This window comes from Zootoca vivipara, chromosome 10, assembly GCF_965207765.1.
Source record: "Zootoca vivipara chromosome 10, rZooViv2.hap1.1, whole genome shotgun sequence".
Classification (NCBI taxonomy): domain Eukaryota; kingdom Metazoa; phylum Chordata; class Lepidosauria; order Squamata; family Lacertidae; genus Zootoca; species Zootoca vivipara.
The window spans coordinates 24,868,735-24,895,466 of NC_142593.1; positions in this window are offsets into that span (position 1 = coordinate 24,868,735).

A 26,732-nucleotide genomic window follows, 5' to 3' on the forward strand; every position below is an offset into this window, starting at 1 on the left:
CTGGTCCTGTTAGCTAGGGATCATGGGAGTTGTAGGCCAAAACATCTGGAGGGCTGCAGTTTGGGAATGCCTATTCTAAGGAGTGGGGATCACTGGGCAGTAGCAATAACACTGTGTCTGTCTTTTCAGGGGTCAAGTGCCCCAGGTGGAAGAATTATTATTATTATTATTATTAGTAGTAGTAGTAGTACAACACACATAAAACCATAGTAAACTTGCTGATACAAGGCTGCCTTCAGATGTCTTCTAAAAGTTGTGTAGTTCTTTAACTCCTTGACATCTGATGCAAGGGAGTTCCATAGGGAGGAATTAGCAGAGCGGCACACTGTTATCTGACCTGATGGCTCTGCAGCTGGCATTTGGGAGAGAGAGAGAAGCAAGATGTGCCACAACATGTTCTTGGTGACTTCTCTTTCTGACCAACCACTTCTAAAAAGTAAAACCTGTCAACAGTGGTGCTGGGACATAAGGAGAATTTGGGTTGATTCTCTCCCTATGTTACTCCAAGTGCATTATAGAAGATGAAAATTATAGCCACTGCAAAGTATTAGAAATGAGTTAGAAGTGACCATCTACATGTTTGTCTAGTAGACCATGTACATTTGTAGATAGATAATGTGCACTAAGCTAAACAACACCACCCTTCTCCAACCTGGTGGCTTCCAGATGTTTTAAACTCCAGCTCCCATCATCCCGTCAGCACAGCTAGTTGTCAGAGATGATGGAAGTTTTTCTCAAAACATCTGGAGGCTACCAGGTTGGGGAAGGCTGCTATGGAATGAGAATGAGCTCGCAGGACATAATAGGCATGTGCAAGTTCATAAACAACTCTGTAAGTTATATGTTGACTTGGCGCTTTTGCAGAAGATGCATCTGTTCGAAAGCAAGAACAGAACATAATGAATTACAATTTGTAGATGCATTGATGCTTACACCATCCTTTGGTGCCTTTTTGGAGCAACTGAGTTTTATATCATAGTCAAATTTGGAATCAATCAGCACTGTAGTCCCACTTACTCAAATGTAAGTCCTGCTGAAATGAATTCAATGGTTCCTACTCCCTCGTAAGTGTGTTAGGATTTCAACCCAACAGTGCAACGCTCTACATGTCTTTGTTCAGTGGGGTAAATATGCATAGAATTGCATTTTATTCCATCGCAAGAGATACACTGAAATACTCTACTGAATCTACCGTAGTGGAATACTCTTTCGTTTTGCTGTATTTTGCTCTGCTTTCTCTCTTCTTGTTGTTTTATTCTCTAGAAATATACAGGGTCATCTTACCCCATTCCTCCCTCATTTTCCACCTTCAAAGTGAAGTTAAAAAACCTTTGTATTGTTTGATACGGTTGCTCCGGAGGGCTTCGTTATAAGCTCCTTCACATTTTATTCTTTCTAGGCTAGTGACATAAATGCCAATTTATTTCAACTCAAGCAGACTTCAGAAATCAATACCAAAGATCATTGTCTGAACTAGTAAATCTTGCCAGTTTTCACGAATAAATGGGCAGTTATAGAAAACAGTTAATCAAATGAATATGGTTCTGTCTAGGAGTGTTGTCAGCATTTTTTAAAATAAATAAATAAAATCTTTATTGACTTCGTTCCAAAGAGAAATATCCTTATCAAATTATCGAGTTCAAACTCAATTGTTCTATATTAATGTCTATAGTAACCTATCTGCTTTGAAGAAATTATTTTGGCTTATTGCTTAAATGTTTTAGTCAATTTGTGTTTGCAGATGATTTGCACAGATTGTACTTACCGGTAGTAGATGCCTTGGCAAGTATTTTGTTCAAGTAGAATTTCTGAACTGCAAAATTCTTGAGCTGTTTGTGATGGTGGAGGAAAGATGAATCAAAATGGTTCCATAGCACTAGATGACAGTAGTGTTAGAGCAAGTGGTGGAGTGGCCAGGTGAAATGGAGAACATGGTTTGTGCACTTTTACTACTGGTAGTTGTGTAGAAGAGGGAATTTCAAGCAGATGTAACTTGCATATCATCCTACTCCATTCCTCCTTCAGGAAGTAGACCTTTTCTTATATTGTTGGCCGCGATCTACAGTTTGATCGCTTGGGTGCTCCAGATCGATTGCGGGACTTTAAAAAGTGATTGCCTTGGTTCTCCTGACTTATCGCTCCTTCCCCACCTCCTGCGCTATGTCCCATCGCCGCCGGTGAAAGGGAAGAGGGACAACGCTGGACTGTTGGGTGCCCGATTTTATGCAACCCCCCAAAAAAGAAGCCCTGCAACTCTGGGCACTCCTCCCTAAAAAAGTTCAACAACTCTGGGCAATGCTCCCCCAAAAAACTTGACAACTCTTGGCAATGACAATGGGTAGATCACTGCCAGTTTTATTATACTGGGAGTAGACCACAGTCTCTAGAGAGTTGGTCGTGCCTGGTCTATTGCATCTGACCAGCCTATGAAGAGCAAGTCCTGGGGCTAGATAGGCAGTGATCAAAACAGGAAATTATCAAATGTTTAGTGCATAAATACAAGTAGAATAGCTGCCAAAGTGAATATAAGGTCATTCCACATTTAAAGCACATGACTTCTCCCAAATAATCCTGGGAACTGCACTTTACACCACAGAGGGCTGGAATTCCCAACACACTTAACATTTCCCACAATTGTTATAATTACTCATTTCCCACAATTGTTATAAAACTCTGTTTCTGAGTTGTTGGTTTGCATATAATGTGTGTTAACTAGATTATCCTACTAATATTCATTTAATGAATATTGTATTCATTTAGTAAATATTAATTTCGTTTAATAAATATAATGGTGTGCTCCTCACTTCTCTGAGTTTAACCTCCTTTGGATGAAAGAGTACTAGAGACTTATGTAGTCTTTTAAATATACTTGTTTTACTTGTAAATGCATAAAAAGAACATGTGGGGCAAACAGGAAATTCAAATTCAGAAAACTGGAAATCCAACAGGGAACAACTTGGGCAGTTTCCCCATCTTCCAAAACTACATTTCATCAAACTCCATCTAATCATTCCAGTTACACACTCACAGCACTGGACTGAGACCCCCATCCACCATACTGAATTGCCTTTCCAGGAAACATGGCTAACCATTAAAGGAAACTGACGGGCTGTTGCTGTTGTTATAGCGCTCACACAGAAATCTCTGTATGCAAAACCACTGTTTAGAATAACACAAAGGGAAAACTCATGGCGACATTAATTATTTCGGGCTCCAGGAAACAAATGGGTAATTTTTTTAAGTGTTTGTGAAAATATGGAACAGAAGTTTAGAATTATGCAAGAACTTTTAATTTGTGAAATTACAAATTAAACCCCTTTGAAAGCCTATCAGCTTGAAAATGTTACACTGAAGTTGAAGGAATGAGATCTTTGAGCTACAGTCTTGTATTGAAAGTTGCACTCTCTGCATTCTTATTACCCATCTTGCTTTTTTCTCGCTTTTTTTTTTTTTTTGCAGCAGAAGGTGTTCTGAGCCAGCAGTTCAGCTCTGAAGCCTGAAGCTTTATATCGGTTTCTGTTAACTTGCTTCATTCTGTCTGCCTCAGTGGCAACTGGCTTATACATATTTCTTTGCTTTCTTTATTTCTCGTTATTATTCCTACTCCTCTCTTTCATCTTCCATGTCTATAAACTTTTTTCATCCCTGTGATCCATGGTAAATGAAACAGAGAAGCAGCCTATTTTAGATTAGAACTCAACTGTGCAAGATTCTATTTTACAATGCAAGGCAACACACATTGATATTGGAGGCTATCTACCTTACTACAAATAAAGTACAGTACAATATAACCTGATATTCTAGCCATGGGCAGAATAATTTTTTTAAAAAAATCAAGTAGGTATCAGAAGAATTTATTAACGAAGGGTATTAAAAGTTTCTATGCATTGTTTGGCCCTGATCCAGAGATCCTCTAGGGTGCTGAATACCTGTGCATTTATGTTCAACCATTTTCTCCAACAAACAGGTGGTTGGTCAGTTTTCACACTGCTAAGTTACCTGATGGAAAGGCAAGGTGGTGGGGAGGCCATGCCTTGAATTGGCTGTCTAAGGTGATAGGTACTGACAGTAAATACCGTTGATACTGACAGACTCACCCATCTTGTTTAGCCATTGTTGCAGAATACAGAATGTAAACATGAGTGGAGGGCATGGAGGAATGTACACTAGTCAAGATCCTTGCATCCCTGCATGCACCATCCCCTGTGTGAATGGGTTTTGTAAATGCTCTTGAATGAACACACTTAGAAGCCCACAGGTGGGAACTCAGATTATTGCATAATTCCCAATCACACCGGGACTTCGAATCACCTTCGGTCAAAAGCATGAAGTGTGCTAGGATGATTCAAGGACAATCAAAGAAACATTTAAACATTTCAATGTAGTATAGTATCTATCTATCTATCATCCATCTGTATCTATCATCTATCTGTATCTATCATCTATCTATCTATCTATCATCTATCTATCTCTATCTTCTATCTATCATCTATCTATCATTCATTTATCTATCTATCTATCATCTATCTATCATCTCTCATCTCTCTCTATATATACATATCTTCTATATTTCTATATTTCTATCTATCTATCTATCTATCATCTACTGGTATCTAGAAATTTATTAAAGGTCAATGAGACAAGTGGTGGGCTGGATCCTTTAAGCAACTTGTCCATGTCATCAAGCTGATATCAATTGAACTTCTCAGGGTGTATGAGGTTCAGGATTATCATGCACACACACTGAAATGGCATTCTTCTACATCTGTGTAGCTGCTTTCCACTGAATCCAATGGTGCATATAGAATTTTCTGCAAAGAGCCATGTGGTTGCAGAGGAAGAAATAATGGCAAGTGATCACATTAGGGAAAAGGACTAGTGGCAGGTGATGGGAGGCCATCAAAGGAGGAGCATGTTTCCCAAATTAAAATCAAAGAAAGGAGAGAAGGAGAGAATCCATTATAGCTGGGCCAGAATACGTGCAATATGTGCAATATGTGCATTATAGGAAGCTGCCTTATGCTGAATCAGACCACTGCTCCAACTAGGTCAAAATTGCCCACAACAGAAGTAGGTTCACCAGGCCTCTCCACTTGGTCCATAAGGCCATTTTGGCTAAGCCATAGTTACCCACCCTACATGAGATATCATATTTGAAATCAGGTATAGGGCAAGCAAAGGGGTGCCTTGGACAAAAGGAGCTTTGCAGGTGCTACAATCAGTACTTCCCAAGTGCAGACAATCAGGTGTCCAAAAGCTTTTCCAGCACTGCTGGCATAGGAGCCAACTCCTAGTCCCCCCAATAAAATATTTCAGGGGGCAAGGCCCCCAAAGTTGATGGGCATTCCCATTCAAATGAGGTATGTGTGATGTTTCTTGTGATTGATTATGCAGGGCGGGGCTTACCTGAGGTTGCCCCTATATTTTATTCAAGTTACCCCCCTCCCCTGGATTAGCTGCTGGTTGGTGCTTGGGAAGTGCTGAACCCACTTTTTGTTTTGCCAGCATTCTTTCTTTGGGAAGGAGAGACCTCATAAGGCTTCCCCCCCCCCATGATTGTTGAAGGTCCCTTGCAGGGGGCAAGGAGAAGTTTCCAGCCGGAGAAGGCCTTACAGTGTGTCACAGTGGCCGGAGTGGACTACTTCAGAGTAACGACGCTACGCAGCTCTGCATTTTATTCTTTTATTGGTGCTGCGTATTTACAGTGCTCAAGTCATTGCTATTTACACGGAGCGATGTTGTCAGTCGGTTTCAGAACCTCCTAATGGCTTTTGGCGCGTCTTTCTCCAACACAAAAGCTTTGGCAGACCCATCCTCTTGCCCCTCCTCTTCCTGCGTAATTCTGGAGTTGGGGGGATGGGTCTTCCCCCCTTACTTGCCCCTTCCTGTCCCACCTGGGACCCTGGCTCCTCTACCTTGCCTGAGCCTCGGACACGACTTCCTGCTTCCCCACTGGAATCGGAACTCTCCCTGCTTTCCCCTTTGCTCGGGGACGGGCTTGAACTCAGGAGGGGAGGGACTTCGCGATATCCCCTGTCCCTCACATCCACCCCCCTCCCAAGCTCTCCTTCACCCCTCCCCAGGCCCCCCCCATGTGTCGGTGACGACTGGAAGCCTAAAAACTCGGTGCTCTCCGAGCCCGTTGGTGTGAACACCTCCCCCCAGTCCTGCGAGCCCCCCCCTTCCGCCTGGGAGGACGGGAATCCCAAAAAGTCCGTGGCGTCAGAGCTGGTGGGGGTAAAAATGTTTTGCCAATCTGCTCCTTCCTCTGACTGGGTGGATCTTGGCGACACCCATACCTCATCCTCTGGTTCCTCAAACTCCGCTTCCCAGCGCCATGGTGAGCTGTTCTCCCGTGCCTCCTCCTCCTCCCCCTCCCTTTCCATGTGCCAGGGCTTGGGTCTGTGGGGAAAGAGGGCGTGAAATTCTTCCACCAAGAATTCCTCCTGTATCTGAGTGGCGGGAACCCATTCATTCTGGGACGGTGGAGCATCCTCCCATGCCATGAGGTACTCCAGGCCCCCCACCCCCCACCTTGAATCCAGGATGGCCGTGGCCTCATTGAGTTGCTCCCTGCTTTCCCTCTCCCCCCCTCCCTCGGGGGTTTGTTCGCTGTCTCTGAGCCTGCTGCTTTCCCTGTACGGCGACAGCAGCGATCTATGAAACACTGGATGCACCCTCATGTCCTCTGGCAGTGCCAGCCTGTATGCCACCGGGTTGACCTGTTGCGTGACCGTGAAGGGGCCCAGCCATTTGGGTGCCAGCTTTTTGCACCTCCCCCTGGTGGGAAGGCCCTCCGAGGACAACCACACCTTGTCCCCCACCCTGATGACCTCCCCTTGTCGCCTGTGGCGATCTGCCCCCTTTTTGTACGCTTCCTTGGCCCTCTCCAAGTGTTCTCTGAGCTGCTGGTGCACCGTCTCCAGTTCCTCTGCCCAATCCTCAGCCTGTGGGCCCTCCTCCTCCTCCTCCCTCTCCCTCTCTGGGAAAGATCTGAGGTCGCGCCCGTAATTGGCCTTAAAGGGCGACACCCCTGTGGAGACGTGCACTGCATTGTTGTAGGCAAATTCTGCTAGTGGCAAGCGATCCACCCAGTCCGTTTGCCGCTGGCTGACGTAGCATCTCAGGTACTGCTGCAGAATGGCGTTGACCCTCTCCGCTTGTCCGTTGGTCTGCGGGTGTCTAGCCGTCGACAAGCTGACCTCCACCTGCAGGAGGTTCATGAGCCGCCGCCAGAACCTGGAAACAAATTGGCGGCCACGATCCGAAATAACCCTTAAAGGTAATCCATGCAGTCTGAAAATGTGATCAACAAACAGTTTGGCTGTCTCTTCTGCCGAGACTGCCCTGGCACACGGTATAAAGTGACACATTTTGGACATGAGGTCCACCACCACCAACACTGCAGTCTTACCCCTGGACGAAGGCAGATCTGTGATGAAGTCCATGGACACCACTTCCCACGGCCTGTGTGGTGTGGCTAAGGGCTCCAGCAACCCCGGTGGCGCTGCTCTGACCACCTTCGCCCGCTGGCAGGTGGTACAGCCCCTTACATAGTCTCGAACATCTTCCCTCACCCCTGGCCACCAGAAGTGTCTCATGACTAGGTGAGTGGTCTTGTCCCTTCCAAAATGCCCCGCTGTAGGGTTGTCGTGCATCTGCTTGAGGACCGTACGTCGAAGCTGGGTGGTGGGTAGGTACAGCGCACCCTTGTAGAAAAGCAGCCCTCTGCGTTCTGCAAAGTCTTTTGCCTGCTCCCTCCCCCCTCTCAGTTCTCTGAAGATGCGGTTGGCAAATTCATCCGCTGCCGTCAGTGCTGTGAGTTCTGCCTCGCTCACCACTGCTGCTCCGCAGGACCATGCCGACGGGGGGAAAATGTGCCTTGGGGCTGGTGGCGCCTCCTCCTCCATGTACTCTGGCTTGCGGGAGAGGGCATCCGCCCTGACATTCTGCTCTCCTGGGATGTAGTGTATGGAGAAGTTGAAGTTCGAGAAGAACTCCGCCCACCGTATCTGCCGCTGGTTGAGCACCCTGGCAGTTCTCCAGAACTCCAGGTTCTTGTGGTCTGTGCACACCTGGATGGGGTGCTTGGCGCCCACCAGGAAGTGTCTCCAGTGCTGGAACGCCGCGTGGATCGCAAGAAGTTCCCGATCAAAAACTGTGTAGTTTCGCTCGGGCTGGGTCAACTTCCTGGAGAAGAAGGCACAGGGTCTCCACTCTCTGTTGGCGTCCAGTTGCAACAAAATGGCGCCCACAGCCTTATCAGAAGCATCTGTTTCAATGCGTAGGGGCGCGTCCTGAACCACGTGGAACAGGTTCTGGTCTGAGGCGAACACCCTCTTGAGGCTTTCGAACGCTGCTTGCGCCTCTGGTGTCCACCTGAACTTCTGCTTGCCTCTCAGGCAGTCAGTGATGGGAGCCGTAACTCGAGAGAAGTTCTTGATGAACTTCCTGTAGAAGTTGGCAAAGCCTAGTAGGCGTTGGGCATCTTTGCGCGTCCTGGGGCTGTGCCAGTCCAGGATGGTCTGCACCTTGTCCTTGTCCATTGCCAGCCCCTTGTCTGACAGCTTGTAGCCCAGGAAGTCCACCTCCTTGGTGTGAAACTTGCACTTCTCCAGCTTCACATACAGGTGGTTCTCCTTCAGGCGCTGTAACACCTCCCTGACGTCCTTCACGTGCTGCACTGGGTCGTTGGAGTAAATAAGGATGTCATCCAGAAAGACCAAGCATTTCCTGAAGAGTAGGGACCCCAGGACGTGGTGCATGAAGGCCTGGAAGCATGCTGAGCCCCCTTGCAACCCGAAGGGCATCACCAGATATTCAAAAGAGCCCAGAGGCGTGAACATCGTGGTTTTCCACTCATCGCCTTCCCGGATCCTGATCAAGTTGTACGCCCCCCTCAGGTCTAGCTTGGTGAAAATCTTGCCTCTGCGTGCCGCTGTCAGGAGATCATCCACTCTGGGCATGGGGAAAGCCACTGGCTCTGTCACCGAATTCAGCCGTCTAAAATCCACCACAAGACGGCGCTGTTGCGTGTCTTTCTTGTCCACCCAGAAGACCGGGCTGCCCCCTGCTGCCTTGCTTTCTCTGATGAACCCCCGCTTGAGGTTCTTGTCGATAAAAGCGCGCAGATCCTCCAGTTCCTGGTCTGACATGGCGTACAGCTTGGCTGGGGGTATAGTTGCCCCAGGCACCAGGTTGATCTGGCAGTCAAAAGGCCTGTGTGGGGGCAGGTGGTCGGACTCCGCTTCACTGAAGACCTCCTGCAGGTCCCAGTATGGTTTGGGTATCGCCTCACCCCCTTTGACGTGCATGGTGGCCACCGTGGCTATCGGAGGCCCCTCCCCTGGTTGGTGCTGCATGCAATGTTCCAGGCAAAAGTCCGATCCAAAAGTGATGCATCTCTGATGCCAACTTATGGAGGGGTCGTGGCGCGCCAGCCAGCTCATGCCCAAAACGATTGGGGGGTCTGAGATGGTGGTGACGTTGAATGCCAGTGTCTCTGAGTGCCTTCCAACTGTCATTCTCATGGGGGGGGTTTGATGAGTGATGGCCCCTCCCAGCAGCTCTCTGCCGTCAATGGTTGCCACGTGCAGAGGAAAATCCAGCTGCAGAAGCTGGATCTGGTGCTCTTCTGCAAAGTTTCTCGAGAAGAAGTTGGCTGAGGCACCACTGTCAATTAGGGCGAGGACCGTCAATGGATAGCCATTTGGGAGCGTGAGCGTCACTTCTAGAACCACTCCTGCTCTGGGAGGGGTGGGCTGGCTCTGCTCCTCTCTGTGCGGGTGGGTGGGCTGGGGCTGTTGTCTGCTGACTGTGCCTGGCTGCCGCCCCTTGTCTCCTGCAGCCAGGCTTTCCCGTTTCCCTGCTGTGGTGCTGCGTCAGTGGGGGAGGGCACAACCGTTCCCGCCTTTCCTTGCCACTCCCTGCGATGTGGGCAGTCTCTGACGAGATGCTGGGGGGAGTTGCAGAGAAAGCAATTCCCACCCCTTCCCTCCTTGCGTCTTGGCGCCGCTGGGGTTTGAAAAGCCCGCGCGCGCGCGCTATCAATCTGCATGGGTTCCTGGTCCTGACTGGCCCCAGGCGTGGCTTGAAAGGGTTGTTGAGGGAGTGGCTTCTCCTGCGACCGTGGGAACCAAGCCCGCTTTGCGCGCGTTGCTTGCTTGTCGCTCCATCTGGATTCCTGCCTCACCCCCACCGCCAGAGCCGCTTTGCTCAGTTGATCCATATTACTGGGCTTTGGACCTCTCGAGAGCTCATCCTTCACCTCCTCATGCAACCCCAAGTAAAACGCCGCTTGCATTGGGGCAGACTCCAGATCCCACCCCAATCTGTGCACCAGCATGGTGAATTTCGCCCAATACGCGCGAACTGTCATATTTCCTTGGCGTAAATTATGAAGTTCCTCCTTAGTCTGGTCCATATGACTATCGGACGAATACATCGTTTTCAAACCTTCTAGAAATAGTTTGACATTCTTCATGCAAGGATTCCTTGTTGCAATTAACGGTCTTAGCCACTCCCTGGCCGCCCCTGTAAGGTGCTCCACAATAAACGCTACTCTGTGCTCATCATCAGGGAACTCATCGTGGTGCAGCTCAAGAGCATACACAATCTCAGTCTCAAAGCCCTGAAACTCCTTCGGGTCTCCATTGAACTTGCTTACTAGGGTCCCGGCTCTCCTTCCTGGCAGCACTTGGACTTGGGGTGCCCCTCCCGCCTTGTTTTTCTCTGCATCCAGCTTGTTTTGGAGGTCTACCGCCACCGCCCTTAAATGCTGCTCTTTTTCCTGGAGCTCTCTCACCTGTTCCGCAAGTTGTAGCCGGTCGTCCTGGACCTTCTTAGTCTCCTCTTTAGCTGCCTTCAATTCTCCCTGCGCCTGCAGCGACAGCTGTTGCAGTTCTAGCTGGGCTTGCTCAGCGATCTGCCGCCACTTCTCCGCCTCTGACACGCTCATCCCGGCAACTCCAAAGTAGCCCAAAAATGATTAGGAGGTTGCTGTCACAGTGGCCGGAGTGGACTACTTCAGAGTAACGACGCTACGCAGCTCTGCATTTTATTCTTTTATTGGTGCTGCGTATTTACAGTGCTCAAGTCATTGCTATTTACACGGAGCGATGTTGTCAGTCGGTTTCAGAACCTCCTAATGGCTTTTGGCGCGTCTTTCTCCAACACAAAAGCTTTGGCAGACCCATCCTCTTGCCCCTCCTCTTCCTGCGTAATTCTGGAGTTGGGGGGATGGGTCTTCCCCCCTTACTTGCCCCTTCCTGTCCCACCTGGGACCCTGGCTCCTCTACCTTGCCTGAGCCTCGGACACGACTTCCTGCTTCCCCACTGGAATCGGAACTCTCCCTGCTTTCCCCTTTGCTCGGGGACGGGCTTGAACTCAGGAGGGGAGGGACTTCGCGATATCCCCTGTCCCTCACACAGTGTTTCTGTCTTTCAAGGGGAGTAGAAGGCCCCAATAACAAGGCCCCTAGTGGGGTAGAAGCAAAAGGGAAATGCAAGTAAGCAGAAAGAAACAGATTTTTTTAAATAGAACTAATCTTTTTTTAAAAAAGAAAAAGAAAATATGAGTAGAAATCAAAATTTCAAATGAGCCCTCATACACCGGAGACTTAAATCCTCTGTTTACTTGAGACAGCACAGTGCAGGCATGAATAATGCATTTTTCTCCAGAGCTGCTGAGCCAAGTCCCTACTTCTCTGCCAAATACCACCTATTTTCCTACAAAGAATAGGTGGTTTCATATGTTCAAAGGCAGGAGATGTTTTGAACAGGGTGCGTGGATGTGTGCAACATTGCTTTAGCCTACGCACTGATTACTGATACGTTGCGCCCAGGGTTAAGTGTACAGTCTCTAACATCTTACTTTCATTATTGCTCTCTGAGGTAAAATGTTAAAGAATCTTATGATCAGAAAGCAACCCCATTACACCTCTTCTTCTTCTTTTTGCAGTTCTTAAAAGACTGCGTCGTGAGACGCCAAACAATTTCAGTTCCTTTGTTATTTCATTTTGCTGCTTTCGTTCCATAAAGGGTCTCTCCATTAGAGGTATTGATTTGGGATATTATGTTGCTTAGCTAGGTTTCATTTAAGACTTTACACTCTCAGCTTTAGCTACACCGTTTGCTTCAGCATAACAATTATATTCTCTTTTGAAGCAGTGTGTGCTTTCGACTCCCATGCAACTGTGATAAAAAACGCTTTGACTCTGTTCTTCAGCTCGACAAAGCACCAACTAGGAACGCTGCCTCAAAACAAAACAGAACAGAACAAAATCCTGAAAGCAACATCTGTTTAGTATCATGTCTAACCTCACCTGCATTTATTTCATCAAAATACTCAGTATTTACCTTACCCATATCCACTGCTTCTTCAGCTCAAAAGACTGGCTCCTTTGCATCTCATTGACCCAGGGAATGAAGGAGGTTGCTTTGAGCCCGTTGCACCACTGCAATTCTGGTCGTTTCCCTAGTTTCATATCTAGTAGCTCCCCAGCCTGATTTTCTTGATATAGTCAGTTATGCCATTGCTTGCCATTCCACAACAGCGTACAATAGATAAGGTTTAAATGCAAAATAAGGTAAGCCTTATGTTCTTATTTTAAAAGGGGGGAGATCTAGTCATCAATACCAGGTCTTCCTTTTCAGCCAGAACTCACCAGAACTCAGTTTTGGCACCTCTCAGATGAGCACCATTATAAGAGAACGCAGGAGGCATTTATGGTGAGTTCCAGCACCTCATTTCCCAGAAAAATAGCACTGATTTATACCTAGAACATGGGAAAGCCGTATAAAAATCTGTGTTTTTCTGATGCATACGAAACTACTCTTTTAAAGCAAAGCCACCGTTTTTAGGGCAGAAGGAATTTCATCAACATAGCACAGTGCATTGTGAATGCTCACAGCTAGCGCTGTAGATTTTAAATAGTATCATTCCCAGCGTGTATTTCTGCTATGATTTGTTTTCATTGATCTGGCAAAGCCGACTGATCCTTAGGGCAAATATTACCGTAGTACCCAGTGAAGATATCCCCTATTTAAATTAGAGGAATTACAAGTTTCCATGCTTCCCCTTTTTTAGTTTGTGTAATGGTTAACATATCCTTGAAAAACAGCTTTGTTAATTTTTATTTAATGCTTGTTTGAGAATCTAGTATCCTACCCTTCCAATGCTTAAGCAATGCATTACTCGGCGTACAACAATAACAATATATGAATACAATATAAATTAGAGACAGACTCAGATTATTAAGCAGAGTTCACTGCAGAAAAAGTCTATTTCAAAACTTGGCTGAGAGGATGGTTCAACCAGGACAGTTGAACTTGAGACCCAAAGAAGGGATGTGTCAGAGAACTCTGTGATAACATCGAAGCGGCTTGCCATTTTTAGGTGTGTTACATCAGACCCAGACAGCAGCACTTCCCAATTTCCCCAAAGCAGCACAACCCAAATTCAATGCAACACACTTGAGAATTCTGCACTGTTTCTGAGCTGGTCTGCTGCTCACATTTCCACTGCTGGAGCGGGCGGGGATAAGCAGCTAGGGATAGATGAACCTGTAGTGTTCAGTTTCTTTCTCTTTTTTTCAACCTTAAGTTTGTTTTGTACCATTTCTGCACATGTTTGCAATTTTTAAAAAGTCTGTATAAAAACATACAATTTGCATTCTCATTTCTCCCAATTTTCCGCTTAATAACTGTACATAATTTTCACGAAAGTACACATTTTTGCACATACCTTGCACTAATATATGCAATTTTGTAGGCATTTGTTCGCTGGAGAATTGCATTGTAGAATTCAGAGAATCTAAATTTCTACAGAGAGCTGTGCTTTTCATATCAGTTCAGGAAGTGTGAATTTGAACAAATATAACCTCCATCCCTAGGACCAGGTGAAGGGTTCCCAATGCAACCCAACCCAAAATATATATAAAGGCAAAGGGCCTTCTCAGTAGTTGTGCCCTCCCTGTGAAACACCCTCCCACCAGATGTCAAGGAAATAAAAAAAACTATTTGTCTTTTAGAAGACATCTGAAGGCAGCCCTGAATAGGGAAGTTTTTAATGTTTGACATCTTACAGTGTTTTAATTTGTTATAAGCCGCCCAGAGTTGCTGGGGTAACCCAGTCAGATGAGTGGCATATAAATAATAATTTATTGTTATTGTTATCTTTTAAGCTATCAGTTTTCTTAGTGTCTGAAAGGCAACAGTGCAAGTCATAGGATCAGAAAGATTTTCAGTTTTGTTTTATTTTGTTTCTTTTTATCAGTAAGCTTTTAGTTAACTAACTAACTAAATAACTTTTATTTACCACTTTACGACGACTTCTTACACATTCCAAATACAATTAAAATCCATTAGAGTGGTGCCAATGAGCATGAAAGGGGCCATCCACATATACAGATTTAGACATGTGCGCAAGTACATCATTGAATGGGGTTGTCATTCCACATTGTGTGTTTTCAAGAAGCAATTAGTGGGTTTTTTGCTACAATTAACTTCCTGAATGCCCTTCTTGGCAGACTGTAAAACAGTTTAAAAAACTGCATTTTATCACCTTAACAATATATGGCCACTGGAACCCATCTGCTGTTGTAAATTCAACATGACCTTTGTGTTGAGTTATTTTGGTAGTAAATAGGAAACCTGACTTTTTCTGAGCAAGTCTCAAAATCATTAAGCTTTCTACTGAGTTAATAGAAACTGTGCTTTGCGAGAGTGTTGATTTCAGCAGATGATCAAACTGAGTTACTGCAACGGCCTGTTAGAAATTCAAAACAAAATGTCAACATGGAAGGAGATGCATAAAGGAGACAAATCTGTTCAGTCATAGGGCTCCCTTGGTGGCTCTATCTAATGAAGAAAGTGAGACAGGAAGCAGAGCAAGAAAGGCTCTTTGGAGGCAATACAGAAGATGGAAGGTAGCATTAACCTTTATTAATGGATGGTCCAAGTCTCAAAAGCAGGCAAAGCAATGACACAACACAGGATAGCATGCGCTAGTACTATCGCCATTGCATACTACAGAAGGGCTAGAAAAAAGCTTATCTAGCAGACTATACTGCAACGTATCCTAATACTGTAGTAAAATGTATACAAATAAAATTTTAACTCAGGCAGGTCAAAATCCAAATAATTTCTGTGCGTGCCTCCAGATGGATAGATTTTTGAGAATCTGAAGCATTTAGGGAATGGGGACGAGGAGCTACAGTGAGAAGGAGTGCAAATAACACCTAGAATATGCGCAAAAACATTTTAAGCATTTCTGATGTAGCCCTTTTGGGAATTCCTTCAGGTGGTATCCAAATAATTGTTGAATCAGAAAAGGATGTCTGCTTGCACAATGGAGTTTCCTCTCTCTTTTCTTTGCATGTCCTCCCCCCAAATCTGCTCCAAAGGATGGGGGGGGGACCCAGAACAGATTTAGGCAGGGCACAGAGGGGGAAGTGGTGGAAGTTCCACTGTGAAGTGGAAGTTCTTCTGCTGATAGAATGACTTTGTTGGATACCACCCTGTAAATCCAACGAGAATTACTGGCTCACTCTGCCTCTGGGATCAATGTCCCTGACTATGTCTACATCCCAATTCCAAAGAAGGGCAGTGCCAAAGAATGCTCCAACTACCGCACAATTGCGCTCATTTCACACGCTAGCAAGGTTATGCTTAAAATTCTACAAGGCAGGCTTAGGCAGTATGTGGACCGAGAACTCCCAGAAGTGCAAGCTGGATTTCGAAAGGGCAGAGGAACCAGAGACCAAATAGCAAACATGCGCTGGATTATGGAGAAAGCTAGAGAGTTCCAGAAAAACGTCTACTTCTGCTTCATTGACTATGCAAAAGCCTTTGACTGTGTCGACCACAGCAAACTTTGGCAAGTTCTTAAAGAAATGGGAGTGCCTGATCACCTCATCTGTCTCCTGAGAAATCTCTATGTGGGACAAGAAGCTACAGTTAGAACTGGATATGGAACAACTGATTGGTTCAAAATTGGGAAAGGAGTACGACAAGGTTGTATATTGTCTCCCTGCTTATTTAACTTATATGCAGAATTCATCATGCGAAAGGCTGGACTAGATGAATCCCAAACCGGAATTAAGATTGCCGGAAGAAATATCAACAACCTCAGATATGCAGATGACACAACCTTGATGGCAGAAAGCGAGGAGGAATTAAAGAACCTTTTAATGAGGGTGAAAGAGGAGAGCGCAAAATATGGTCTAAAGCTCAACATCAAAAAAACCAAGATCATGGCCACTGGTCCCATCACCTCCTGGCAAATAGAAGGGGAAGAAATGGAGGCAGTGAGAGATTTTACTTTCTTGGGCTCCTTGATCACTGCAGATGGTGACAGCAGTCACGAAATTAAAAGACGCCTGCTTCTTGGGAGAAAAGCAATGACAAACCTAGACAGCATCTTAAAAAGCAGAGACATCACCTTGCCGACAAAGGTCCGTATAGTTAAAGCTATGGTTTTCCCAGTAGTGATGTATGGAAGTGAGAGCTGGACCATAAAGAAGGCTGATCGCCGAAGAATTGATGCTTTTGAATTATGGTGCTGGAGGAGACTCTTGAGAGTCCCATGGACTGCAAGATGATCAAACCTATCCATTCTTAAGGAAATCAGCCCTGAGTGCTCCCTGGAAGGACAGATCGTGAAGCTGAGGCTCCAATACTTTGGCCACCTCATGAGAAGAGAAGAATCCTTGGAAAAGACCCTGATGTTGGGAAAGATTGAGGGCACTAGGAGAAGGGGACGACAGAGGACAAGATGGTTGGACAGTGTTCTCGAAGCTACGAACATGAGTTTGACCAAACTGTGGGAGGCAGTGCAAGACAGGAGTGCCTGGCGTGCTATGGTCCATGGGGTCACGAAGAGTCGGACACGACTAAACGACTAAACAACAACAATTGTTGTGCCTTGTCCCTCATACCAGCTCTTCCTTCTTCCTGACTATGCACAAGGAATTGTGAACCTGTTGGCTCCTGGGAGATCCTATCCCATAGGTCAGCACCAATAGCTCTCAAACTACTGGCCCTAGTTTAACCCAGAGCCTTCTCTGGGTCAGCAAATCAGTGTACAGAATATAGCTTGTTCTGCTTCAGCATTGATTCAGATTGACTGCAATAAATCTTGCAAGATCTGGACATCAGATACATGGGGAAACATTTCCATAAATATCCTCATGTACCATCTACAAGAGGCATCCCCAAACTTCGGCCCTCCAGATGTTTTGGACTACAATTCCCATCATCCCTGACCACTGGTCCTCTTAGCTAGGGATCATGGGAGTTGTAGGCCAAAATATCTGGAGGGCCACAGTTTGGGGATGCCTGATCTACAAGTACATCATCTACCTAGATTTCCAAAGCCCTCCACTGCCACAGACTTTCTTTAGATGTCCTAAATCAGGGGTCAGCAACCTTTTTCAGCCGTGGACCAGTCCACCCTCCCTCAGACCATGTGGTGGGCTGGATTATATTTTGGGGGAAAAAATGAACTAATTCCTATGCCCCACAAAATAACCCAGAGATGCATTTTAAATAAAAGCCCCCATTCTACTCATGTAAAAACACCAGGCAGGCCCCACAAATAACCCAGAGATGCATTTTAAATAAAAGCCCCCATTCTACTCATGTTAAAACACACTGATTCCCGGACCGTCCACGGGCAGGATTGAGAAGGCGATTGGGCCGTATCCAGCCCATGGGCCTTAGGTTGCCTACCCCTGTCCTAAATTGAGCAGTTTTCACTCTGCACAAGTTTTCCATTTGTAAAACAGGAATGTTCTAGTGACCTACCTCACATAGTCGTGGCTGAAGTATTATGGCTGAAGTATTAAGGCAAATCAATTAATTCACTAAAGAGTTCCCTCTCCATATATCATGTTATTGCAGCCTCTCTTTGAATAAAGTTTTTCCACTGTACCAACTTTAATCCACAAGATCACTTTTGGAAGGTTGTAGCAGACAATTAAATACACGTAAGTATTATTAGTTTGACAATACCAGTCACAATGGTATTGAAATATTAATATACAACAAAATCCAAAATCAACAGGAGTTGCATAGGTACATCATTTATGGGTTTGTTTGGTCCCTAGATTGTCTGCCTGCCTGCCTGCCTGCCTGCCTGCCTGTCTCTATCTATCTATCATCTATCTATCTATCTATCTATCTATCTATCTATCTATCTATCTACTGGTATCTATCTACCGGTATCTATCATCTATCTATCTATCTATCTATCTATCTATCTATCTATCTATCTATCTATCATCTATCTATCATCTATCTATCATCTATCTATCTATCTATCTATCTATCTATCTATCTATCTATCTATCTCTACCTACCGGTATCTATCTATCTATCATCTATCTATCTATCTATCTATCATCTATCGATCATCTATCTATCTATCTATCATCTATCTATCTATCTATCTATCTATCTATCTATCATCTATTCTGGATGCAGAATGTCAGAATCTATACAGTCATTAATCATTCATCCAGGATTTGTGTAGGGGGGGGGAGGCACATTGAAGAAGAAGAAGAAGAAAACCAGTTATTTGACACATTGCTTTTATCTTTACTTGTATTAAAATGCAAGATGATCGCCACAAATGCTTTCAAAACCCCTGTACTCATGGTGCATAATGGCCAGACACCCGTCACTTCTGGCTGAAATGGAAATCTAGAGACTGACACACGCAAGCTGCCTCAAGAGAGTCAGGAAAGTTGAGTTTCTTTCCTGTCAAACTTGTTCCTTTTAAGTTTCTTCGTGGATGACCACACACGCTGAAAAGATATTGCCCTCCTTAAGAAAATATTCTGGAAGATTGTCAGTTGCAGTTCCTCTTGTGGTTTTATCATGCCAGAATAGTAGAAGAGTGCGTCACTTTTTATGCCTGCTAAGCTTAAACTACAGGCAGAAGTAATGAGAGCAAAATGTAAGTGCCTTTTTTTCCTTTTTTACTCTTGCATATTTAAAAACCATATCCTTCCCAATGAGTGTGTTCTTTCCTCTGTCAATTGTTTAAAGTTATTATTAAAGGAGAAAAGATGCTCTGCTCTTTTGGGAGCCAAAAATGATGATGAAAAGCACAATCCTTTCTGCCTCTCATTTTCTCACCTTGAAGTTCAGTTTCCTCCATTTCAACATATTTTGGGCAACATATTTTATATGCACTTCCGTGCACATTTTTTCTCAATATACTAGTTTTCTGCCATAATACTCGTAGTTCTGTAAAGTGGCCCTTAGACATTCGATTCTTTGAGAAGAGAGTCTGTCTTAAGCAGAAGCCACTTAGAGGGAAAAGTGCTGTACTGCATATCGTTCAGTCTCGATTTGCATACTGGGAGGAAATACGAAATAGTGATGGGAATAGGAACAGTAAGATGCCATTTGGGAGTCATTTGAAATCTTTGATAGATTATGTCAAGGATGTGGAACTTGTGGTCCTCCAGACTTTCTTGGACTCCAAATCCCACGAACCATTGCCAGCATTGCCGGTGGTCAACCGTGATGGAAGTTCTCTTCCAACAGCAGCTGGAGGACCAAATTTATACATATTCTCAGGAAACACGAATAGAAGCTTGTGCTTTAAAAATTAGCCTTATTTAGCCATCTATTATCATTGTCCCTAATCAGTGAATGCACAGTTTTGATTTAAAATGGCTTCCTGCTATTTTCTGTCAAATAAGTTTTAATAAATTAACAGAAGTATTTGAATTCAAGCATATAAAGACCTTATTCCAGCCCATTCGCTTTTTGTACTTGTCTATGATATACTGTTTTTCATCCTGGAAAACATATCCTTTTAAGAAACCTTTTTTTAAAAATAAAAATAAATTACTGTGCTGTGTTTTCTGCAATGAGTTTTCCTTTTTAACAACATGCATAAATTGCAGTGTCGTTTTCAAATTTTGAATATATTATTTGGTGTATAATTAAAATGGTACAATCTGAAGCCACAATTAGGGAAAGAATGGGGAGTAAATTGCCCATTTACTCCCCACCCCCAGATGTTTTTGGGAAAGCTCATGGCCTCATATTATGTCCCAAGATAATGGTAGTCACGTGTTACTATGGTCTATTATCAAGGAGGGGATCTATATGACAACATATGATGAGCATTAATAAAATTTATCAAAATACCATACTTTTCTGTGTATAAGACGATGTTTTTTTTAAATCTTAAAATGCTTTAACATTGGGGTAGTGCAGAGGGGGGATGGTGGAAATGGTTTCTGTCTTGAGTAGCAGATTCTCACTGGCGTTACTGTGGATGATAGGCAGCTGCAGCAGTGCTTGCTTGTGCTTGCTTGTGATATAGACAGAGAAAAATGGTATATCCTAAAATGCATACAGCTACCTTTAACATTTCTTTAAACAGATAGTTTGGTTGGTTTTTTATTTTTCTACAGTATGGCAGTGTGGAAGATGAGGGCGAGCCACACAATACAGGTATAATGTAACCCCGTTCCATGTGCTAACTGCTTTGGTTTTTCACACCAAGGTTTGGACGGTGCAGCCGTCTGTGTCAGTGTGTGGATATCTAGGGAGGAAAAGCAGTGGCACATCTAATTCCAGGCCAGAGAAAGCAGTATGGTCTTGCTCTCCAGTAATTGCATGGGGAACGCTTCATGAAATTAATGCCTGAAGGAGGTTTTCAGTTCAAATAAATTCCGCAACACATGTTTTCCTGTCTTCTTTACCCTTAATTCCCAAACTTCCAAATTTATCTAAGAGAAGCCCCTTTTTATGCATCCACTCCAAGCATATGCCCTTGAAAAGAGATATACAGTGGTACCTCAGTTTACGAACTTAATCCGTTCCGGAAGTCCGTTCTTAAACGAAAACCATTCTTAAACCGAGGCGCACTTTCCCTAATGAGGCCTCCCGCTGCCAGTGCCCTTCCACCATTCAGATTCCATTCTTAGACCAAGGTAAAGTTCTCAAACCGGGACACTATTTCCGGTTTTGGGGAGTTTGTAAACCAAAAAAATTGTCCAGTAGCACCTTAAAGTGTGCATGCACACGGAAGCTCATACCAAGAACAAACTTAGTTGGTCTCTAAGGTGCTGCTGGAAATTTATTTATTTTTAAAAATTATATTTCTACTACATCAGACCAACACGGCTACCTACCTGAATTTGTAAACCAAATCGTTCTTAAACCGGACTGTTCTTAAACTGAGGTATTACTGTATTCATGTTTATCCTGAGGTGGATGCAGATCCAAATGACTAATGGTGTGACGCATGTGATTTTTTTTTCACCTTCCAGCTATTGGTGTTCTTTGCATGGAGCTCTCATCAAAAAGAAGAATTGGAGCATACTTATTCCTGAATGCAAGCTTAGATTATTTTTACTATAGGAGTAAGAAATGTTTGTTTTCCTACACCTCTTGTGGATCTACAAGAGAAAGCCTAGAACCATACCTCCTCTACACTCCCCTTGAGAGAAAAGGGGCTAATATTCAATGGAAACTGATTTACTAATACAATATCTTAGCAAACAGTGGAAAACAATCCCAATTACAGCTCTGTAATTCCCCATTCAGAACATTCTCTCTCTATCTTCCCATTACCATACTTTCAGGTCCAATGAATAAAATTCCATATCATGATTATTCTATGCACCCTAGTAATTTACATAAAAGTTGCAGCCATCATATTGCATTATTTATTATCCAGTAGAATATCTTTCTAAGGATTTACTAATAGGTGTAAATGTCAGAAAGGTGTCCTGGGATATGGTTCGGGAAGCGACAAATGGACAGAAACGGACTATTACTGAAAGAGAAATCCAAGCTAGTTTGCAGAAATGAAATTCTCCCCCTCTCCCCACCCACAGTGTCCTAGATAGTCTTGTGGTTGTTCCCTGGCTATCTTAACTTGCCAAACACGACTAGCAATTGCAAGGCAGATGATTGCAACCCACCCAGACATTTACTTTGAGAACATTATGGGAATAATATTTCCACATGGATGAAAGCTCTTGCTTTTGAACAGCTTCTGCAATGTATTATGCAAATCAAGACTTTGTTTAAACTTCAAATGGGTATGTTATCATGCTCCATTTATTGTAGCCATTGCAGGAAAATGATTAGCATTTGGCTTACAAAATTGGTTCCAAGTTCCCTGACCAACGCCACTGGCTATTTGTAGTTTGCTGAGTTTATTTGTCTGGGGAGAGGAAGTGGAGATTCACCATCATACAAAATACGGATTTGATGACATGCACCTAATGAATCAAGCTATTCCATGCTACCTATTTGGGTGGGTACATATAAATAAGCTCCCCTACCCTTATGTTCCAGTTTCCATTGATGTCAGTAATCATGTAAACTAACAATGGCAGTAGAATAGGCAACAGGCAGTCTAATCATTAAGCTTCTACTGTTACATGTTCCACTGGCAAAACAATAAAAACTGTAAAACATCTAGAAGATGTGTAATCAATGTGGTACCATCCAGCTGTCCCCATTCATGGTGATGTCCACCACCAAAGAAAGAGGGTGATCCCACCAAGGTGGAGATCAGTAGACCAGCTGGAAAGGGAAGGGATGGGGAGGGAAGAGGACAGACCCTTTAATAAGGACCAAGGTAATTGTTCAGGAGCAGGTGAGACAGAAATTGCAAGTTTTCACAATGGTGTCTTGGAGGAGCTGGCAGAGCTTTATACTCTGGATTGAGTAGTCAGAATGGAAACACTACCAGCTAAAACTGTATCTGGCCATTAAATGGCCAGTGACCTTTTCTAAAGTTTTCTAGACAGTGCAATTTCACATTCGGGGGACTGATTTGGGGAAAACCTTTTAGGGTTCTCCTAATCCTCCAAGATGTCTGTGCACGAAATGACACAGAAACAGATTATAATGTTTTAAAAGGCACAGCAGACTCATACAAGGAAATATGAGGGGGGCATTAATGCCCTACAGCAAAGCAATGCCTCAGTTGTGCTAAAAGGCCCTCATACAGAAACAACCAAAATGCCTTCCCTTACCACCATATGCACTAGGAGAAGGGGACGACAGAGGACAAGATGGTTGGACAGTGTTCTCGAAGCTACGAACATGAGTCTGACCAAACTGCGGGAGGCAGTGGAAGACAGGAGTGCCTGGTGTGGTCTGGTCCATGGGGTCACGAAGAGTCGGACACGACTAAACGACTAAACAACAACAACAACAACCATATGCTTCCTGTCGTCATTGTTCTAGATCATTGTTTTTCACTGCAGGTAAGGATGGAAAGATCTGCCCATTTTGGTTCTCTCAGGTTCTCTGCCCCCCCCCCAAACTGGAAAACCAGTTTTTCACATTTCTGCAACAAATTGTAATCTATTCAAAAATCCTCATGGAAATTCATCAGCATTTTTTGTGTGAATTTCTTCTAGTGCACACATTTTTTTGTACATAGTTCTGATAAATACACATTTGCAAACAGTTTCTCCTAATAAAACACATTTGTGCGTGTTATTTTCACCAATACATTTATTTTTATGTACACTTTTCCTTACTAAACTTTTTTTTTTCAAACAGTAGCTGCACTCAGACATTGGGTTTATTGCAATCATTTTACTGGTTATAATGCTGGCAATGCTGTTTCAGATTCTAACATTCCTATTGCAGTACACTACTGGCTACATTATGGAAATGTGACTTTTTGATCAATACACTACCATGCCATACAAAATTTTAAATGGCAGGAAAGAACTGCCAGAATACCACTCCAAATTTCATCACATGAATATACAACACAAAACTTTCATGGTTTTTCAGGGTTTATGGGGCTACAATTAGATCTTTTTCTGGAAACAACTAACACGGAAAGGAGCACTAGACTTCCACTAGATTCCCAGAAGTGTCTTTTACATCATGCGAAAGCTCACATAAAATGTGGAAATGATCAGTTAAGAAAATGTCAGCAAATTGGATAGAGTGCTGTCTGAATGTAGCCCTAGTTTCTGCATTGCAAAATTCAGACAAGTGTGATTTAAAACAAACAAACAGGGGCTATATTTTGGTTCCCATATTGTTTGGGAAAGGGCAAATTTAATGGATTTAGCTTTAAATGCAAACTGAATTCTTGCCCCGATCCCTAAATACAGGACACAACCTGGACCTTCCTCATCACAACTTCTTATGAAACCATCTTTCACAATCTTCACATCTGTGTATGAGGGAGAAGTGGCAAACGAATGCACAGAGATCTTTCCATGCAAGGGAGCAAGTTGTTCAGTGAGAACATGCATTCTTTACTTGATTGACAAAGATCATGCATGAAGTTTGATATTGAACAAAGAAACCCATGCCTCTCAAAGCTGGTACCCACAAACACCATTGATTGCAGGGAGCGGCTAATTGCAAACACAACCCTGTGTTGACAGAAATCCTAGATGGCTTAATGGTACACAGTGGGGTTGCAATATTAAAATACCACACTACAATTTGCTGAGACAGAAGCAAGGAGCAATTTGCTCGGGCAGAGAGACAAGCATACCTTGCTGTGTATAGATTTGTATAGAACAGATGGATTGCTGCATTCTCTGTGGATTTTCCAAAAGCTATCCACAGATTTCCATTTCTTCAGATCAAACAAATAAAAAACACATGAAAATTATATGAGCATATCCTGTTTCGCAAACTCAGGCTTGGTTCTGAATTATTTAAAGCCTTGCTCCAGCTATTCTTCCTGGGCTAAAGTTTGGAGGAAAGTGCTTTGGATTATAATGTTGGAAGGTAAGTGCTAAATGTATGTCATTACATATGAAGAGGTTTATCCCTTTTCAGAAAACCCGTGAGAGATCTTTAAAATGATTATTAACACTCTTTAGCCTCTCGGGAAGGTATTGAGACTTGTCAGTTAAATGACTCAGCATAGAGTAAACTAATTTTATCCCTCTCCTATTTAGAAAACCACACTTAAATACATTTTGCATGGGTCTGTGGCATATCTGAGAGTCCCATTATGTGTTTCCAAGTGCAGTGTTGTTAAGATTACTTTATTCTGGATGAAAAGTGGACTCTCTTTCATTATTATATCCAATGAGGCCTATTTTTAGAATTTGCAACCAAGAGTTTCCCATCCTCAGGAGAAATGCCTCTGTTTTTTTTGTGTACCTCTCTCCTTCAATGGTGCCTCCTGCTTGGAAGGCACAAACCCATACAATGCAGCCTCTTCTTAGAGCAGGACTGCTTCTCAACATTGGAAACAATTGAATTGTTCAGTCACATAAATGCTATTTGGGCATTCACCCCTCATGACTGTACAACACAGTAGCTGCGGACCCTGTCTCCTCTATTACTGACCACTCATTGGAAGGGAATGTATGAATCAGGCAGGTTGCTATGTGTATGGGACTAGGTATGGGAGAATATCTGTGATAGCTCACATTTAAAGGTGAACTTAATTAATTTGACGGTTTCTGAACCAGTACTCAGATACCATTCTTTGAAATTCAGACTTCTCCGAATTTTGTAATGCAATTCGCCAGCCAAGCAATGTGCATATAGATGCATATTTTAGGGCAACATATTCATATAACTGTACAAATCAGTTTAAACAGCATCAAAATGCATCGTATTGGGGAGAATTGCTTTTAAAAATGGATTTGGCAAAATTGCATTTAAAAATGTGTGTATCAGGATAAATTTGGACTAAAATGCAGATAAATTCTCATGGTGTTGTTGCTTTTTGAAAGAATAACTCACAAAATGAGGTGAAAATGTGGAGAAATGAACTTAAGAGTGGGGAATTGAGAAAGCGAGAGAAGTCAAAATTTACATATTCGCCCATCCCTAATTGCTATAGAAGCAAATCTTTCAAAATGAAAAATATATATATTTGGCATAAGGTGACTAGTGACTACCTGGGGTGCCTTTATTATTTCACCATTTCATTAAAAAAAATCCCCACATTTCCTACATATCACTGTCATATGCTTCTACAATATGATAGTCTATTTTGCTTGCTCCATCCATAGAACTCCCCCAGCCCCAAGCACAGCCATGATTTGTATGTTTTCTACAGTTCCTCTTTAGAACATTCTTTTTTAAATTAAGAGAGCATATAAAAATAGGGAATTAAAGCTTTGGGCATTGTAAAACAATACTCAGTAGATTTGTAAAAATATATAGAGAGAGAGAGGCAGAGATTTTACAAGCGATGGGCTTACAACAATATTTCATCTCATGGCTGTGAAACTTTATATGAGAGGATTATAGTTAAAGAAAACAAGTATCAAATATTGCACCATAAATCAGATACAGGTAAAATTGCAAATCTATTGTTGCTAACACTGGGAATGCATAGTCACCACGCCTACTCCTATTTCACATCTGGAAACTGTGATAGAAAGCCAGCCTTTCATTTTGTCTTTCACGTTTTTTGCAAATTTCTACGTATCATGATGTACAGATGTTGGCTCATATCCCTTATTCTCCCTTGTGGGTCTTTTCATCTCAGCTACGTTTATTATCTACAGACATTCCTCAAAGCTTTCACAGCTACCGGATCAATATAAACAACACAGTAGCTTGCACAGCCAATCTTTTGCATCCCTTCCTCTCGCTTGCACCCTCTGCATTCCCCAAAAATAGCCTCCCCAGAGGGTTTGAGGAGATTGTGAGCTGCATCTTATCAGGATGCAGCGGGAGGGAGGATTGCTGGAAGTCAAGAATCTTCTATAACACTAAGGTAAAGGAAAAGGTACCCCTGA